The sequence below is a fragment of the Perognathus longimembris genome, chromosome 15, assembly GCF_023159225.1.
Source record: "Perognathus longimembris pacificus isolate PPM17 chromosome 15, ASM2315922v1, whole genome shotgun sequence".
Classification (NCBI taxonomy): domain Eukaryota; kingdom Metazoa; phylum Chordata; class Mammalia; order Rodentia; family Heteromyidae; genus Perognathus; species Perognathus longimembris.
This window is the reverse complement of record NC_063175.1, coordinates 6,696,492-6,715,336: the sequence shown is the minus strand read 5'-3', so window position 1 is coordinate 6,715,336 and position 18,845 is coordinate 6,696,492. Positions and strand designations below refer to the sequence as shown.

General features: G+C 39.9%; 1 protein-coding gene and 1 non-coding gene across 7 annotated transcripts in view; both read right to left on the bottom strand.

The window, feature by feature from the left end:
* Arhgap28 (Rho GTPase activating protein 28) overlaps positions 1-18,845 on the bottom strand; it is a 159,306-nt gene that overhangs the window by 79,349 nt on the left and 61,112 nt on the right. The window contains exon 1 of one of the 6 annotated variants that reach the window (XM_048363590.1): positions 4,629-4,688. The exons of 4 other annotated variants lie outside the window; for them this stretch is intronic. The gene's annotated coding sequence lies outside the window, so the exon portion shown is untranslated. Of the gene's footprint in view, positions 1-1,453; positions 1,611-4,628; positions 4,689-18,845 lie in introns of those variants that run through there. One more of the 6 variants, XM_048363589.1, reaches the window with a different exon arrangement.
* LOC125364352 lies at positions 10,759-10,886 on the bottom strand. The gene has a single exon (XR_007213505.1). It is a non-coding gene; the product is annotated as a small nucleolar RNA SNORA40 (small nucleolar RNA).

Sequence of the window (18,845 nt, the reverse complement as noted above, 5' to 3'; positions counted from 1 at the left end):
TAATTCTAAGTCTAAGTTTTGAAATGCCAGGTACTGTTCTAGGTCATTCAAATATAGACAGGAACAGAAAGGTCAAATCTTCATTGACACAGATAACAAGGGCAAACAACCCAAACAAATGCTGAAAAATACTCATATATACAGATATAGACTTGCATGTCAAAAATACATCAAGTGAAGCTCTATTGTCACACACACACACACACACACACACACACACACACACACTGCAAACTAGAAGAACAGATAACTAGAGAAAACAATTGTTTTTAAACTTGAGAACATGCAGGACAGGATTTGATACCATGAAGTGAGCTTTCTAGTGGATCAGATTTCTATGAGAACATAATGTTTAGATCACAGCAGAGGGAAGGTGCTCCTGTGCAAGCCAGTCGGACTCACTGAGCTCAGGAACAAGAGATTCAAGTGCAGGAAAACTGAGTCAGCTAGAAATTGTATCAAAAAGCCAGAAAGTCTGGATCAATAGAGAACTAGCTCCAGGAACTGACCTGGGGACCTCTTGACTGTGGCCGAATACCTACCTAAAATGGCTACAAAAGTCTTGACATAACCAGGGAAAGAATGACTGCCCAGAAAGGTACTATAGGGTTAAAATACAAAAATCCTAAGAGGTCCTACAGAATTAGAAATGTATATGGATGTATACTAAAATATATCAGGTCAGTAAATTAGGGAACAAATGCAAATAAACTAAGACAAAGTAATAACTGTCATACCAACCACAATAAAAGGGTGTGATCAAACACACAGCAGACTCAGAAGTCTAACAAGGAAGGCTAAATTTTCCCAGGCTAGAGGCTTCTCTAAAATGCATCTCTGTAACCATCTGCTAAAATGAAGCTGTATACTCTGCAAAGAAATGCAACAAAAACCAGCACCCAACTTCCTGAAATTTACAAGTTCTAGAGTCAAGTAAAACATTATGAAGCATGTGACAAATGGGGAAAAAAGAGTGACCCTTAACTAAAATAAAATCAGTCAGTAGAAGAGACGTAGAAATGATAGGATCAGCAGGGAAAATGGTAACATAACTACAATAAAAACATTCAAAATACCTGAGGATTTAAAACATTACATGAATAGGAAACAAAATTTCAAAACATAGAAGATGAAATTTTGATATGTAAAATTCAGTATTGGAGTAAAACATTTACTGAGTAGACTTAAAAATAGATTAAATACTGAAGAAAAAAGAACTGTGAACCTGAAGGCAAATCAACATGATCAACAAAAGAGAAGCACAAAAACAAAATATAGTAGAAAAAATAATGAACATAGCCTCTGTTGACCAATAGGTGGCCTAACAAATGAGTTGATTTCAAACCACAAGGATGAATGAAAGCAACCAAACTTCCTGCTCATTTGAAATACACACATACATGCACACACGCACTCACATGCATGCACACACACAAAATATGCAATTACTTACAAGCTGTTGAATGTCAGGAAACTAAAAGCAGTGGTCCTGAGAGACAGGAAATAGTCCCACAACGGCTGGAGCTCAGTGCCCACAGACGGCAGTCTGTGATGCAGGAACAAAGGACCCAATCTGAGCCTATAAGTATCACTGAGTTTCAGAGATGTTGTTGAGGGGTCAAGGGAGCCCCAAGCCTCATATGACAGGGCAATAGGGGAGAGAGAACTCTCACAAAGCAAAAACTCTAGCAATCCTCAGGAGACCCCTCAAGTCTCTGCATGTTCATGGGTGGAAACTTCCCTAGACAAGAAAAAAAACCACATGAAGCAATAGATAAGAAGATCCCCAGTAATCCAGGTGGCTGGAAATAGTTTGCATTCCTGTCAGCCAGAGTGGACAAGCTCGTGACCAACAAGATCCTGCACAGAGCAGTGTTCAGAAAGGCTATCACTAAATGTTCTGCTGCTCTCACCCAACAATTTTTAAATGCAAGATACAAAAGGGTATTCAGCCCCTAGCAAGGCAAAAATTCACATTGTGAATTCCAATTAAAAAATTACCAGGAATGCAAAAGAAATAGGAGAATATGATTTGGAATGAGGGGAAAAAAATATCAGTCAATACAAACAGACCCTAAAATGGCACAGGTAGGGCTGGGGATATAGCCTAGTAGCAAGAGTGCCTGCCTCGGATACATGAGGCCCTAGGTTCGATTCCCCAGTACCACATATACAGAAAACGGCCAGAAGGGGCGCTGTGGCTCAGATGGTAGAGTGCTAGCCTTGAGCGGGAAGAAGCCAGGGACAGTGCTCAGGACCTGAGTCCAAGGCCCAGGACTGCCAAAAAAAAAAAAAAAAAAAATGGCACAGGTAGTAGAATTAATAGGCCTGGACCCTCTGTCGGTCACTATTAATTTCATTCTATAAGATAATATTCTAGAGGAAATAGTGATATCTTAATACATGCATGGTTTTTAAAATACCAAAATAAAAAGTTGAATTGTTTCATAAAATCTCAAAAGCCAAAGAGCTAGCAGTCAATAAATTCAAAGCATACCAAACAAAACCATAAGCTTGGTATGGTGGTGCATAACTATAATTCCAACAATGAGGAGGTTGAACTAAGGGAGGGTCAAGAGTTTGAGGCCAGGGGCTGGGGATATGGCCTAGTGACAAGAGTGCTCGCCTCCTATACATGAAGCCCTGGGTTCGATTCCCCAGCACCACATATATAGAAAACGGCCAGAAGTGGCGCTGTGGATCAAGTGGCAGAGTGCTAGCCTTGAGCAAAAAGAAGCCAGGGACAGTGCTCAAGCCCTGGTCCAAGGCCCAGGACTGGCAAAAAAAAAAAAAAAAAAAAGCAATACTTGCAAAACTGTTTAATGTAAAATCTACTGAACAATTCATGGGGAAAAAGGGAAGGGGGGGGAATGAGGGAGGAGGTAACAAACAGTACAAGAAATGTATCCAATGCCTAACGTATGAAACTGTAACTGCTCTGTATTTCACTTTGACAATAAATTTTTTTTAAAAAAAAGAAACTTAAATAAAAGAGTTTGAGGCCAGCGTCTGCTACATAAAAGCAAAGAAAGGCAGGGTGGGAAGGAGGGGAAAAGGAAAATCTACTTCATGGCACATCGTAATCACATCATTTGAACTGGTGATATATATAAAAAAGTATCTTCTAATCAGAGAAATCATAAAAACACAAACAAGGAGGAAAATGGAATAAGGGGGGGGCTGGGAATATTGCCTAGTGGCAAGAGTGCTTGCCTCCTACACATGAAGCTCTGGGTTCGATTCCCCAGCACCACATATATGGAAAACGGCCAGAAGGGGCGCTGTGGCTCAGGTGGCAGAGTGCTAGCCTTGAACGGGAAGAAGCCAGGGACAGTGCTCAGGCCCTGAGTCCAGGCCCAGGACTGGCCAAAAAATAAAAAATAAAAAATAAATAAAAATAAAAAGATATCAGGAATTTTTTTCAATCAGAAAACAGTGCAACACTAAAGATGGAATAATAGCTCTTAAAGACTTTTAAAGCCATCAACCTGAAATTATGAACAATTTCTTTCAACATGAACAGGAAATACTTTTTTTCAAGAATAAAAATGATAAAAGATTAATCAGCAGTAGAATTTCCTGCAATAAATGTTAAAGGAAATCCTTCAAGTAGAAGAAAATTGATAGCAGATAGAAACCTGCATTTATATAAAGGAAGACCATAAGAAATGGCCATGTGATACTTCAGCTAATTTCTTACAGGCTAAATGGCTTGTTTAAAACAAGAAAAACCTAGAAGAGAGGCACAGAAACAATATAATGCTGTAAAATTTTATTTTTAAATCTTTAATTTTTAAATTTTAAATGGAAAGAATATCTGTACATATTTGTGGAGTACAGTGTATTTATGTGTTTTCCTGTTTCTTTGGATATACATATGAGAAGACAGCATAATAGAACCCACTACTTTTGGAAAAAAATGGAAATTAGGTAAAGGACTTACTACAGTGTAACAGACCTAATGAATCTGATAAAAGTGCATTATACATATCTATGGGAATATCACAATGAACTCTTTATACAATTAATCCATGCTAGTTACAAAACTACCTTCATAGTGATGCAATCATCTCTGAAGAAAATCTTAGAAGATACTGAAACAACCTACTAAAACTAAAAACTAAGTTTATTAGGATAACAATATCAAAGTAGTTGTATTTCTACATACTAACAGTAAACTAACAGAGAAAGAAATTTAAAATAGTGCCACTTACAATAATACTACTATTGTGAACTCCTTAGGAAAATAAAAAAGTATAGGTAAAACTTAGATACTGAAAACCGGGAATGCTGCCAAGAAAAATTAAAGAAGACAAATCAAATGGAAAGGTACGACTTGTGCATGGATTGGAAGGTTCAATATTCTAAGATGTCAACTGTCCTCAGGTGAATTTATTGATTCAACTCAATTCCATCAGAATCCCAGCAGGATTTCCTTGTAGAAACTAACCAAAGTTTCCAAAGTTCACATGGAAATGCAAAGGACCTGGAATAGACAAAACAACTGTGATAAAAAAAAAAAAAGAGTCGGACTTGTACTACAAAGCACACAGTACAAAGGCAGTGTGCTATTATCATTAACTAGACTCAAAGACCAACAGACAAGTCCAAACTATAACCACACTTACATTGTCAATTCATTTGTTTTGCTTTGTTTTTGCCAGTACCAGGGTTTGAATTCAAAACCGTATACTCTCCACTCTGCTTGCACTCTGCCACTTGAGCAAAACCTCCAGCCTGGCTTTTTGTTGGTTATTTTGGAAATGGAATCTCATGGACTTTTCTGCCTGGGCTGGCTTTGAATCATGATCCTCCAGATTTTAGCCTCCCAAGAAGCTAGGATTACAGGCACATGTCACAATCATCCAGATCTGAAAATTTTTTAATGAAATAAAGAATACAACAGACAAGTTATCAAAGAAAACTACACACCGTAAAAAAAATAATGGAGAGATACTGTTTAAATCAAGAAACAAGGGAAGCCAGACACCAGTGTCTCATGACTATAACCCTCGCTACATCAGGAAGCTGAGATCTGAGGCTCCCAGTTTGAAGCTTGTCCAGGCAGGAAAGCCCAAGAGACTCTTATCCCCAACTACCAAAAAAGCTACAAGTGGAGCTATGACTCAAGTAGTAGAGTTCTAGCTTTGAGCAAAAAAGTTCACAAGACAGCAGCTCTGGCCCTGAGTTCAAGTCCCATGACCGGCCAAAGAAAAAAGCAAGATACACCACTTTTTCTAAAATACTGCCCCTGATGTACCATTAAAAAAAAAAATCTGCTTAAGGAATTTTATCCCACAAACTTGAAGGTTTTGTTTCTTTTTTTTTTTCTAATTTTTATTGTCAAACTGATATACAGAGTGGTTACAGTTTCATATGTTAGGCATTGGATACATTTCTTATACTGTTTGTTACCTCCTCCCACATTCCCCCCTCCCCCTTCCCCCTTTCCCTTTCCCCCCATGAGTTGTTCAATAGATTTACACTAAACAGTTTTGCAAGTATTGCTTTTGGATTGAAGGCTTAATTGACTTGTTGTTCTGGTGTGTTTTCATTGTTTTTTCCCCCAAAGTACTAGGGATTCTAATAAGGACCTCCTACCAGCCAAAATGTGCTATACTTCATCTATGACTTCATTTCTTCTTCTTTTGTTGTTGTTGTTTTTAATTTTGTTTGTGAGATAGCGTCTCATAAAGTGACTTTGCCTGGCCTGGCCTGGAACTTGGACTGCTGCTCATCTCTCCTTCCTGAGTAGCTGAGATTACAGGCATGTACCACCATATCCAGAGGGAATCAATTTAATTATAAATTGATTATAACACCTTGAACTTGCCATGACATTAGATTTGGGTTGGGGATGTAGGTCCAGGGCAGAGTGCTTGTCTAGCAATCACAGGCTCTGGGTATGTTTGATCCCCAACATCTACCAAAATTATTTTGTAACTTTAACAATTTATCACTATTTCCCTGCTTATGTTCTAAAATACTTGAATTTCGTTGAACAAAATAGAGAGCTATCTTCTTCTTCCCTTTCCAAATCTAATCTTTTTTCTTTTAAAGTTAAAGTTTCATTAAATGAAAACAACTTGTTTTTTAAACTTTATCTAAAGTGAATCACTGTACTCTAGTTTCTCTTTTCTCATAGGCCTCCAAACTGTAGAAATTTGTTCCAGGCAGCACAAACTCCAAAAAGATAAGGAAACTAAGCTCTTATGGACAAGCAAAGGAAACAGCAGACTGGGAGGAGAAGGGAAAATTACCACATGGAAATCTGAGTCCTGGGGTTGTATGTATACTCTAAGTGCTAACTGGAGGCCAGTTCTAGCTTTGAACAAATCCTAAAGCCCTTGGCTGCAGGAGCACCCTGAGCACCTAGAAGGTAGAGAGAGGCAGCTGGCAGCCATTCTCCGCCCCCCTCCTTAGCCCTCTCCTTTTCTCCCAATGGCAGAGGATAAACTCCCCCGATTCCCCAAATCAAAAGGATCTAGGATTTTGTCGTTGTTTTTGTTCAACTTCTGAAGTCTTACTGTAGGTGGGGACATTACTAATGCTAGAGGGAGGAAAGCTCTCTTCCAGAAAACGGGACATATTCTAGCAGTAAATCACCTTGCTACTAAAAGCTGACTATATAGCATCTGAATAGCTATTGGCAGGGCACAATTAAGTCCCTAAAGTCTTAATTTCAATACATATTTTCTGGTTATATATATGTCTATATACTACTTATATTATATATATTATATTATAATATTACATACACACACACACACACACTTGCCTCTGGTGAGCTGTGAAATCTGGCTAGACTGACCTTTACCAACTAGTTTAACAACTAGTTCCAGGTGACACAGCCTTCCATTTATCAAACACCCAGCTAATGTTGCTCTCTTCATATGTGATATCATTCTTGTTAAGTATTATTGTTAATGATTCTTGTTCTTTTGAGAATCTGTTTTTAAAAATTATTTCCAAGTGAAATACAAAGGCACAGAAAAAGGACAAAGGGGAGTGAGTCATTTTAAATTATGTGAGACTCTGCTTCTTTAGCTTACCATAATCCAGCAGGTCTTTGCCAAATAGGTGAACTTGCCAATTTTATTATTTACAAGGCTCACAGGACATAAAAATGATATATTTTCAGAAAGTGACCACAACACTGCCCTAAACTGAATTTAGAGGGAAAAAGAAAGGAAGATTAACAACAGATCAAGAACCATGAATTGGTTATCAATTTCTTTTTTTTTTTTTTTTTGCCAGTCCTGGGCCTTGGACTCAGGGCCTGAGCACTGTCCCTGGCTTCTTTTTGCTCAAGGCTAGCACTCTGCCACTTGAGCCCCAGCGCCACTTCTGGCCATATTTCTATATATGTGGTGCTGGGGAATCGAACCCAGGGCTTCATGTATACGAAGCAAGTACTCTTACCCCTAGGCCATATTCCCAGCCCCTGGTTATCAATTTCTTAGCCTGCATATCAGCCTATCTTTTATTTTAAAATGACTAACAGGGCTGATGCCAGTGGCTCACATCTGTAATACTAGCCATTCAGGAAGCCAAGATGTGAGAATCACGGTTCCAAGCCAGTCCAGGCAGGAAAGTCCATGAGGCTCTTATGTCCAACTAAGTACTAAAAAGAAAAATAGAAAAAGGCCAGAATTGTAGCTGTGCCTCAAGTGGTAGAGCCTTAGCCATGAGTGAAAGGCCAAGGGGTAGTGCCAAGGCCTTGAGCTCAAACCTAGTACTACCCAAACTGATTTCTCAAAAATGAGTAATACAAGAAGAAAATACTGTTTTCAAATAAATGGCTATTTCTAGAGTGAAAACATCGGAGAAGGGGGAGGAACTTCCAGGAGAGGAGAGACTGGAGTGTCCCATTGAAACTAGAAAGGCTGTGGGGAGGCCTGATCCAAACCCATCAGAGCAAGTCCCATCTAGGAATGAAAAGAGAGCTGGTAAAACTGTAATGGGGTGGGAGGGGGGCATGTGTGAGGACCTTGTATGGTTTCAATTTTCTTTGGAAAAAAAAGGAATTATGTTAGGATCTGTAGTAGTTTAGTAGAATACTTGGTTAGCATGTGTGGCACCATGCATTCTATATTCAGCAATATTAGAAAAAAACTATGTATGTATGTATGTAGAGAGAGATAGGTTATTATGTATACATAGGTGTGTGCTTCAGTGTGTGTGTGTGTGTGTGTGTGTGTGTGTGTGTGTGTGTGTGTGTGTATGCACATGTATCCTGCTTTTTCCGTTGAGTGCTCACCAGCCCATGCCCGCTATGGATCAGGAGGGCCTGATGGTCCTGGAAGGTACCTGGGTCTTACTGAGAGTCATTTAATATGTGAAATCTTCCCTTGCAGGTTACCCTCCTGTTCGCTTAGCATTTTCATTCATTTCTGTGCCAGACTTGCCCAAACATAGTAGTTTGTTGGCCTTCAAAATCAGTCTAGCTGTAATTTGAACTTAGACCACAATGTTACCTAGGAGCACTGAGGGTGCATCTGTTTCCTTGAGAGGTTTCAGATTGTAGCCAGGACTCCAGAAGCACTTAGGGAAGCCCAGATTCCCTATTTGTGACCTTGGCGGAGGAAGTGGGCCGCTACTCATAAGAATGTGAGCATAACTGAGATCAAATCAGGAGCCAGTCAGGTATGACCTCGGGACAAATCTAGCCAGTGGGTAGATTTGAAAAGACAGCCTCACTGACATCCATTCACTCCCATTTGTTACGCACAGCCCGTGGTTGCTTTGGCCTTCAGGGGTAAAGCTGAATAGTTTCCATAAAGAGACAGAGGTCCCCTATGGCCCACCAAGCTGATAATATTTACATCCGGCCTTTCACAGGAAGAGTGTGTCAGCCCTGATGTAAAGCAAAGGAATGTGTGGGGGCCCGGGTGCTGCTGCATGCCCGCAGGGCACATGGAGAGCAGTCCTCTCCATACCCACTCTGGAGAACATGGTTACCTAGGAAACCTAGCTCTCGGACCGTCACCTTACCCAGTTCCCCACCATGACCTGAATCTCCCTTCTAGAAAGAACTCCTTCCCTTCTGGATCTCAGAAAATGAGAAGCTCAACTGAAATGTGATTTTTCATACTGAGTCTAAATCTTGTGCGAAAGTTCACTTTCCTAGAGATGAAATGCTCTATGATGCTCCTTCGATTTAGAAAGTCTTTAGTAAGACACCCACCCAAGAAAGCACTCTAAACAACCACCTGTGAAGAAAAAATTCTCAGTGCTAAATCCATTTGTCCTTCATCCATGGTCCATTTAAGCCAGTTTAACTTTTTTTGTGTGTATCCAGGGAAAATTGCAATCAAAAACTTAAATTGATCATATGACTTTAGAATTCAGAGGCTGAAGTTCTGTTAACCAAAAGGGAAAAAGATTTGAAAGAAAGCAAATCAAAACCAGTTTTTAAAGCAAACAAATGAACGAACAAGTACAGAAAGCTGGGCTGGGAATGTGGCTTAGAGTGCTTGCCTAGCATGCATGAAGCCCTGGGTTTGATTCCTCAGCAACACATAAACAGAAAAAGCTGGAAGTAGCAATGTGGCTCAAGTGGTAGAGTGCTAGCCCTGAGCAACAGAAGCTCAGGAACAGTGCCCAGGCCCTGAGTATAAGCATATATTACTAGAGGCTGGCCACCAGTGGCTCATGCCTCTACTCCTAGCTACTCAGGAGGCTAAAATCTGAGGATTGTGGTTTGCAGCCAGCTCCCCACAAAAGTCTGGGAGACTCTTATTGCCAATAAACTACTGAGAAAAAGCCAGAGTGGTGCTGTGGATCATGTGGTAAAGTGCTAACCTTGAGCACAAAGATGCTCAGGGACAGTGCCCAGGCCCTGAGTTCAAATTCCTGGTTCTGTCCTGCAAGGACACACAGGTGGACAGCGGGGACTGTCTCACTATCCTCACATGCTGAGGGTCAGTCAGCCCATGTTACAAAGTGACAATTTCTCCAGCACTTTTCAAGTCAGACAAAAAAAAGCATCAGTTAAAAGCCACTGTAATTTACCTACTGCACCATGAAGGCAAGAGAAAATGAAGAACAAAACCTACTAGCCAATTAAGAAAGTATGTTTAGGGAGATCAGAAAAGATTGGGGAAATCATCTCTTTATTGAAATATGTTAGAAAAATCAGAACAAACCTGACAGCTACACCAACCACAATCCATTTTCTAGATTCCTGCCTTCATGCCTTCCTTCTTTATTTGAGCCAGTACTGGGGCATAACTTCAGGTCTAGGCACTGTGTCTTAACATATTTGCTCAAGGCTAGTGCTCTACCACTTGAGTCCACAGCTCCACTCCTAGCTTTTCGGTTAATGGGAGGATAAGAATCTCACCAACTTTCCTGCTCTGGCTCACTTCAAAACAAATCCTTAGACCTCAGCCTACTACCTAGTAGGAGAGATAACAGGCATCAGCCACCATCATCTGGGATACATTTTCAAAAGGAGAAATATGGCTGGGAATATGGCCTAGTGGTAAAGTGCTTGCTTCATATACATGAAGCCCTGGGTTTGAAAAGAAGCCAGGGACAGTGCACAGGCCCTGAGTCCAAGCCCCAGGACTGGCAAAAAACAAAAAGAAAAAAAAAAAGGAGAAATATTTCTGATCTTTTACGGGAAAAAGAAAACAGCAATGTTTTGTACCTAATAGTCTTACTTTTTTTTTTTTTAGCTTTTATATCAACTTTATTCTCAGAGCCACCCTGTGTTAGTTAACAAACCCCCACATTGCCAACTGTTGTAGGAAGCATATTCCTTCTTACATGTACCAAAATCTCATACTCAACAATGAGTTCTGGGTAGCAAAAGAGGATTTACTGTTCACATCTGTCTGCAAGGCTTTGTTACAAACTAAACAAAGACACACACACGAGTGCTCCAGTTTTACTCTTGTTTTATCCAAAATGACTAAAGTATTCATTTTGTCATTAAAAAATCACAAATTATAACCTCACCCCTCTTTGTACTTGTTATATAGGTGACCTCAGAGTCTCCAGTATGGAGTCCATGATACTCTCATATTGTTGAACAAATCCAAGTGTAGATATTTCTTTTTATACTCTGATTTTTGAATGTCTTCCTGATTAACCTAACCTTCTGGGTTATTCTGGAAGAATGACAAGTCTAAATCAAATCCTCAGCATACTGGTGGTCAATACACCCCACTTCACTGATGAAAGCAAAGAGGATAACTTACCTTCTTTTAAAATGTTGCAAAATTCACAATATTTATGAATATGCATGGAAGGGAATGTGGCAAGACAGTTTAAAAGTTCCCTGAAAATTATCATCTTTAGATCTCTTCTAATTAGATCATGACCTTGAAAAGCCTGAATTTAATTATCTTCTCCCATACTACTTTTACCTACCCCAAATTTCTCCATTCCCATTGGCATGGAAAGGCAGAATGGAGAAAAGAAAAAAAATGAAATAAAATATAGGTGTACACAAGAAGACAACCCATAACCTGAATATTTCAACTATTTAAAGAAATACCAGAAGAGAAATGTTCCTCTTTTTTCTTATTTCAAACGTAAGACTGTCTTGCTTATTACCTTTAAACGTCCATGCCATTGGTTGTAGCAATGATGGATATCTTATTTTTTAAATTAATTTTTCTTTTTTATTTTATTGTAAAGGTGATATACAGAGGGGTTACAGTTACATAAGTAGGAAATGAACACATTTCATGTCAAGCAGTGTTAACCTTTTTCCTTGTTTTCTCCCACCTTCCAGCTCCCAGCTCCTCTCTCACCCAAGTTTTAAGGTTCATTTCCAACATAGTAAGTTATGAGTATTGCTGTTGTGTTGGTTCACCCTTGCCCTTTGCCTCACCATTTCCTGTGATTCCCCTTCCCTTCCCCCAGTCAGATTAACTTATAGAAGACAAAGGATACGGAAATCAAGACCAGTAACATCAGGGGATAAACCAAAGGGGGGAAAATGAAAGAAAAAAGTAACTCCATCAGTACACACACACACACACACACACACACACACACACACACACACATTTCCATATCTTGGAGTTCATTTTAATTATAATTTTGTATGGCCATATGTACATAGATATTGAGCTATTGTGATTACCTGCTAGAGCTATCTTACACATATACCAGTTACTACAAATGAGTGAAACCATGGAGCCTATGTTTCTTTGGGTCTAAGTTGCTTCTTTTTTTTTTTTTTTTTTGCCAGTCGTGGGCCTTGGACTCAGGGCCTGAGCACTGTCCCTGGCTTCTTCCCACTTGAGCCACAGCGCCGCTTCTGGCCGTTTTCTGTATATGTGGTGCTGGGGAATCGAACCTAGGGCCTCGTGTATCCGAGGCAGGCACTCTTGCCACTAGGCTATATCCCCAGCCCATCTAACTTGCTTCTTAATATGAGTTTTTCCTAGTCTTTGCATTTCATTATAAAGGGGACTATGGCATTCTTTCTGATGGAAGCATAGAATTCCATTGTGTATATATACCACATTTTCTCCATCCATTCATCTATTGAGGGGTATCTAGCCATGGCAAATAATACTGCAATGAACATAGTTATGCTGGTAGCTTTAATGTGGCCTTGTTTGTGTGGACCTCTTATTTGTAATGCACATTAAAGTTCTCATTTATCATGTCTCATATGCATTTGATTAGGATATCACAGAAGTGCCAGGTATCAAATACCTGGAAAGAATAGAAGCTGAAGTCCAAGTAGAAAGGACTTTTAGGAAGAAAATACGCAAAGCTTTTGTAGCCAATGTAATCAATCTAACTATAAAATCACTTTGATTAATAAAGGTGTTTCTCTGAAGTCTTCCTTACGCTCTGCTTAACATTTAGAACACAAGTTTGAGCTAGATAAATGTAAGCATCGGGCTGGAAGACCTTTATGGGATGGATTCCATTTGTAAGTGGGTCAGCAATTGATTAAATGAAAGCCAAGGCCAAAGAAAGGTGGCCTTCCTGTGTCTGGGGAGTTAACCTAAGAAGCTAGAGTTCAGAGAAAAAGGAAGTGACTGGAGGAATTTGTGCAGACCTGGAGGAAGAAGTCCATGATCCCACGAGGGAGGGAGAACTTTGGAATTCCACAGAGGTCATGCTGCACCATTATGTGATTTCCCCCATTCCTGACTAACGTAGAACTCTAGCAGGGAAGAATTAAGGAGTATTTGACTGACATGCTAAACTCATGTTTCTCCCTCGCACTGTGCCATTCCATTGGGAGGGTTTTGGAATGTGGGGGAGAGTTTTCTGCCATGTTGCAATGCCTAGCATTTAATGTGATGGACCAAGAATGCTAGGAGTCCTACAGTGAGCTACCACAGTCCTGCACAAGAAAGAATGGTCTTGTGTCACACAGAACTTTCAAGTCTTTTCCACACATTTACCACAAGTGAAAAATCTGTTGTCAGAACCTAGAATTTGATTCAGTTTTAGATGTAATCACAAAGTATTTTATATAAATATTTTTCCAGCAATGCAATCATAGCATAAATGGAAGAAAAATCATACTTAGTCAAATATTCACCATTCTGGAATGGCTATTCGCAGTACAGTTCACATAGAACATCTCCATTGGTAGCTTCCATATATGGTAATTCCACACATCAGAGTGACCAGACAATGCCTTCCTCATGTCATATAATTTTGTCATCTAGCTTAGTCATGCCTGGTGTTCACATACTGAAATGCTTAACTATAAAATATACTTTCCTTCATGTTACATAAGACTGATGGTGACATGAGATGGATTTTATTTTTGTCAGTACCAGTGCTTATGGTGTTCATTTACAAGCCATGCCCCTTTTATGTTGGTTACGTTTGAGATGGACTCTTACCCAGTATTGTGCTGGCTAGCTTTGGGCACTGATACTCAGATCTCAGGCTTCTGAGTAGCCAGGATTGTGAGAATGACTCACCAGCGGATACTGGAGATGAATATTTTGAATGATGTGCACAGGGAGATTTGATGATCTCTGAATTACATTTGAGGATGAGAAGAAAATAGACCACTTCCTCAATAATTCACTTGCTTACTGAATAGCACCTGAATTTTCTACCAGACTGGTATTTCAAATGAACTAGGACCAAACAGAACTGGTTATCTTTAATGCAAGATCTATTCACTATGCTCTGTTTCTCTTGTTTTGTGGGGATACTCTTTACCAAGTCTTCCAATGTAGAAAACTGGATTTTTCTTAGATTAATTTATCATTTCTAGTTCATCAAGAATAATCATGTACATAAAAAGCAAAAGCACATAACAATATAAAGAAAAACGAATGTGTTTTTCTTAGATTAATTTATCATTTCTAGTTCATCAAGAATAATCATGTACATAAAAAGCAAAAGCACATAACAATATAAAGAAAAACGAATGTGTAGTATAAAAATATGATAAGAAACTGAGCTCTAAAAAAGGAAACCTGCTAATTTTTAGAGAAATTTTTTCCTTAACAGCCTCAAAGATATTAATAGCAACATATTACCAGTCATAAGCAAATAGATTCAATAGCTTTGATTGGCAGTTCTTGCTGTGGGAAGAGTGTGGTTCAATCCCTTTTATCAAATTTTAATTGTACTATCTTAAGTCATGTTTCAGGGCTTTACTTATCAATGTCAAGGACACTGGGACAATGGCCTCAATAATGACAAGGCCAGTGAACTTCAGCAGAAATCCTTGTGGGCATATAACAGAAGGTCCCACTGAAGTTGGGGAGACAGCTGAGATATAAGGTAAAATGGGGCTCACTCTCCAATTTCAAAGGCCTTCCTTTGTTGTCTCACATTTTTATTTATTTTATCACATTTTATTCTCATAATCCACATCTTATTTTCATCTGGGTACATACTTATCTCTTCTAGACTCTTACATATCTAGAATTTTTTCTTACAATTTTCCTTAAATATATATTACAAGATAATTTAAAATTCAGTGCTAAAAAATGAAGAAAAGAGGGAGAAAGAAAACTGAAATGGAATAAAAAATATTTTATAATATAAAGCTTGGGCCTAAAAAACAGTTGAGGTTGAGTAGCAGCTTACCTGATATGAAGTGACAACTCTAGACATCATTACCTTGGTCCCTCTGTTTCATAATACTGCTTTCCTGAGCTGACTCTAACCCATCCATTTAAAGATGTACCTCCATTTCAGTTGCCTTCCATGAAAAAAAAAACACGTCTCATTGTTCTAAACACTGTGTATTTCTTACAGGAAGGTTCTTCAAAAAAAAAATTCAACTTCAATCCATATAATTTAGAAATATCATTTACATATTTGTTCACTGCACATGTCATATATGTAACAAATAAAAATTTCATGATAGTCCTGTCTTGTGTGCTGATCCACTCCTCTTCTCTTCCTTTTTTTTTTTTCCAAATACTGATAGTGGCCAAGGAAACTCATCTCATGAGCCACTGCCGGTAGTAGTCAGTTGCTGGAAATCTATGGACAACTGCAAATATCCATCTCAGTCCAGTGCTCACATCTACACGGCAGCTCATTCCCACATGACAAACACAGAAAGACCCTCACACGATTTCTCAACTGTGCCTGCTCTGGAATTCTCAAATCTACTGACTGATTCAGATATTTTTCTCCACAGTTAAGGATTACTACCAACATACCAGGGGCCAACGTGCCTTAGGGCCACCATCAGGGCATTAGATAAGTTCTTCAAGAATAGAGAAAGTTAACCCAAGTTTCAGCTGTTGAGAAAACAGAGGAAACACAGGGCAGATACCAAGGGTGGCTAGTGTGAGGTATCTCAAGCCAAAGAAGGGAGACTTGAAGTAGAAAGAAGCACAGGAGGATTCGGTTATCCGTATCTGAGTTCTAGAGCAAGGACTAGGTAGGGAGAGAGTTAAACTCTGAGTGACACATCTGGTCCTCAGAGTAAACAAAGGAATATTTTCCTCAATATTCATACTCCTTAGCCAGTATTTCCCTTTTGAAGGGTTAGGCAGAAAGGGAGTTTGAACTCAGGGTCTCATACTTGCACTCTTCAACTTCATCTATACAGACAGTCCTTCAGGCTTAGTTTGTCTTTCAGATAGTGTCTCTTGCTTTTGCTCAGGCCTTGGACTGTGATTCTCCCATCCAGCCTCCCATGGATCTAGGATCAGGTGTCCACCCCCCGGTACACAGCTTGTTTTTGACATAGAATCGTGCAACTTTTGCTGAGGATGGCCTTAAACCACAATCCTAAGTCAATATTTCTTCTAAAATGTCTTCCTGATATGAAATAGGGTTCCTCTATTTCTGTCTGGGTAATTCAGAATCTATGTTATTTCATTTATGTGGATTACACAAGGGCAGGAACTTGAATGGGAACGTTGCTTCCAAATAATAAAAGACGGAGCCTAATTAGAAACTCACATGAGAACCCTTTACAAAGAGAGATTTAGATCCTTCCACAGGCATTGAAATTAATTCCAAAAATAGCTTCTGTGTTTATCTTTTTTTCCCCTTCCAGGAATTTCCTGGGGGAGGGGAAGACTCAGGTGGATCCTCCCCTTACTTTCTTCTAGTTCTAGTCACCACAGGAATTTGCTGCCAAGTAACTGCCTTCTGTACAAACAATTTCGACTCCACAGATTGCTAGATGTTCCTGGGAGAGATACTGCTACTTGTCAAAAAGCCATTAGAATGAAGTCAGGACTAGAATCTGCTATCTTGACACAAGATTTTCAAACATCCAGGGCATGATGGCTCATGCTGGTAAGCCTTGCTGTTGGAAAGCTAAAGAGGGAGGACCACAAGTCCCAGTCCAGCCTGGGCTACACAGATGTTCAAATGTGACTAAAATATTAAAAAATACAACCAAGTGTGGTAGCCCAAACCTGTGATCCTAGCTCGATGCAAAGTGGAGATGGGCAACATTTGAAAGTTTGAGGCCAGTCTAGGCAAATGGCTAGGCACAGGGATGTGTTATCCCAGCCTCCAAAGAAGGCACAATGGTGGGGCCACATGGCACTTGTTTGTTATCCCTAGCAAGGTAGAATAGCACAAGCAAGAGAATTACAGGCCCAGGCCAGCCTGGGCAAAAATCAAGACCCTACTTCAAAAATAACCAAAGTAAGCTGGGTGCTGTAGCTCCTATTTGTAATCCTAGCTACTCAGCAGGCTGAAATCTGAAGATCGTAGTTCAGAGCCAACCTGGGCAAACAAATCTACAACACTCTTACCTCCAATTAGCCAGCAAAAAGCCAGAAGTAAAGATGTTGCTCATGTGGTGAAGTGCCAGTCTTGAACCAAAGCCAAGCGTGAGGCCCTGAGTTCAAGCCCCAGTAGGTCATGAAAGAAAGAAGGAAGAAATGAAAGATAAAGAAGGGAGGGAGGGAGAGAGAAAGGAAAGAAAGGAAGAAAAAAAGAAAAAAGGGAGGAAGGAAATTAGGAAGGAAAGAAGGGAGAGAGAAGGAAAGAGAAAGAAAAGGAAGAAAGAAAGAAAAGAGGGAAGAAAGAAAGGGAGGAAGCAAGAGAGAGAAAGAAAGAAGGGAGGAAAAGGAAGGAAAGAAAGAGGAGGAGAGAGGACGAAAGGAAGGAGAAAGGAAAGGGAAGCAATGAAGGAAGGAAGGAAAGAAAGATGGGAAGAGGGGAAGGAAAGAAGGAAGGAAGGAGGGAAGGAAAGAAAGGAAGGAGGAAGGGGGAGGGAAGGAAAGATGGAAGGAAAAAAAGAAGAAAGGAAGGGAAGAAGGAAGGAAGGAAGAAAGGAAAGGACAGGAAGGAAAGGGGAGGAAAGAAGGAAGAAAGGAAGGAAGGGGACAGAAAGAATAAAAGAAGAGAAGGAGGGAATGAGGAGGGAGGGAGGGAAGGAAGGGAAATCAGAAAACAACACTTTTCTGACATTTCAAAGATTATAGTCCCATTCATCCAAACGTAATTTTAAAGTAACTGTAACCTTGGGCTCTGAGGTCCCACAGCAGTACCCACTGCACTGAAATTGACTATAGACAAGTCTTTGCTCTCTCTTAAATGAGCTGAGGGCAGGGATGGATTACAGCATTCTCATTTGCAGCCCTAACACCTACCACAGCACCTGGAGCTTAGAATGGATTTAACAAGTGTGGGGAAAGAAGGCAGAGGAAACTCCGGGATAGGGCACTTGAAAATATTGTGCCGCTGCGTCAATGGAATCTTACAAAGTTCTTTTTGGCCTGGACTGGCCTCAAACTTTCAAACTTCAGCCAATCCCACCTCCCAATGTGCTAGGACTACAGGTTTGCGCTACCACAATTGGCTGTATTTTCTCATTCAGGGAAGAGAAGCAAGAAGAACTGCAACCGAGTTTACACACTGAATTGAAAGCTTACGCCCAGCTGTAACCTGGTTACTTCCTTCTTAGGAAGTCAAAGGGATTTCCAAAGCCCAGTTACTTATCTTTACCATGTGTATAAACTACCTGGGGGCCTTGCTGAAACTCAGACTCCAATTCCAGAAGGCACAACCTGAGATTGTGCACTTCTAATAAACAAAGCTCCCAGGGCTACAAAGACCTTTTTTTTTTTTTTTTTGCCATGGGACACTGGGACTCAAACTTGCTATCTGACACTTTACACTCATTGTGAGGGATTTACCACTTGAGTCCCAAGCCTCTAAGCCCAAAGACACTGGACTATAGCCCACACACACCTCCAGTCTCTAGGAGGGACTTATGTGCTCAAGATTTATAACCTCGTGGATTCCACTGTGGTCCTAGAGGAGGGACAGATCACACCCAATCAGGAAACTTAAGTAGGAGGCATTGTGGTCATTTTTCAAATACAATCAGCATGAGGTAAAGCCAATAAGAAAAAAAAAAAAAGAAGGATTTTGAGGTTAGCCACTGGAAGGGTGAGGAAAACCCA